Source organism: Schistocerca nitens, chromosome 5 (genome assembly GCF_023898315.1).
Source record: "Schistocerca nitens isolate TAMUIC-IGC-003100 chromosome 5, iqSchNite1.1, whole genome shotgun sequence".
NCBI lineage: Eukaryota > Metazoa > Arthropoda > Insecta > Orthoptera > Acrididae > Schistocerca > Schistocerca nitens.
The window spans coordinates 502,075,772-502,076,993 of NC_064618.1; the positions used below are offsets into that span (position 1 = coordinate 502,075,772).

At 44.1% G+C, this 1,222-nt stretch overlaps 1 non-coding gene across 1 annotated transcript; it reads left to right on the plus strand.

Annotated features, from left to right (window-relative positions):
* The first annotated feature begins 831 nt into the window (after positions 1–831).
* Positions 832–906, plus strand: Trnap-cgg (transfer RNA proline (anticodon CGG)). The gene has a single exon. It is a non-coding gene; the product is annotated as a tRNA-Pro (tRNA).
* Positions 907–1,222: the final 316 nt, after the last annotated feature.

Here is a 1,222-nt window from a genome sequence, read left to right on the forward strand (position 1 = left end):
CAAGATGTGCTTCACAGTACACATAATTTGCTGTCAGACTCGCCGTGTGACTTCAGGAAAGGAATATCCGCACAAAATGCTATTCACCCCTTTGTGTGGGGCACTGTCAGGGCTAAACGATAGGCGGTCGACACTAGTCTTATTTCTGATTTAACAAAATCATTTGATTATGTGGACCATACAGAACTTTTAAAAAAGCTGAACTTAATGGGATTATCGAAAAAGCTCAACTACGGGTAACTTCAAATTTGGAAAGTATGATCGTGACCGGGCCAAATATCTCACGAAATAAGCGTCAAACGAAAAAACTACAAAGAACGAAACTTGTCTAGCTTGAAGGGGGAAACCAGATGGCGCTAGGGTTGGCCCGCTAGATGGCGCTGCCATAGGTCAAAGAGATATCAACTGCGTTTTTTAAAATAGTAACCCCCATTTTTTATTACACATTCGTGTAGTACGTAAAGAAATATGAAGGTTTTAAAAAACGAGGTACTGGCAGAAGTAAAGCTGTGAGTACCGGGCGTGAGTCGTGCTTCGGTAGCTCAGTTGGTAGAGCACTTGCCCGCGAAAGGCAAAAGTCCCGAGTTCGAGTCTCAGTCGGGCACACAGTTTTAATCTGCCAGGAAGTTTCATATCAGCGCACACTCCGCTGCAGAGTGAAAATCTCATTCTGGAAACATCCCCTAGGCTGTGGCTAAGCCATGTCTCCGCAATATCCTTTCTTTCAGGAGTGCTAGTTCTGCAAGGTTCGCAGGAGAGCTTCTGTAAAGTTTGGAAGGTAGGAGACGAGGTACTGCCAGAAGTAAAGCTGTGAGTACCGGGCGTGAGGCGTGCTTCGGTAGCTCAGTTGGTAGAGCACTTGCCCGCGGAAGGCAAAGGTCCCGAGTTCGAGTCTCGGTCGGGCACACAGTTTTAATCTGCCAGGAAGTTTCATATCAGCGCACATTCCGCTGCAGAGTGAGAATCTCATTCATGAAGGTTTTAGTTGGACCACTTTGATTCGCTTTGTGATAAATGGCACTGTAATAGTCACAAACATATGGCTCACAATTTTAGACGAATAGTTGGTAACAGGTAGGTATTTTAACTTAAAATACAGAACGTGGGTACCTTTGAACATTTTATTTCGGTTGTTCCAATGTGATACTTGTACCTTTGTGAACTTAGCATTTCTGAGAAGGCATGCTGTTACAGCGTGATTACCTGTAAATACTACATTAAT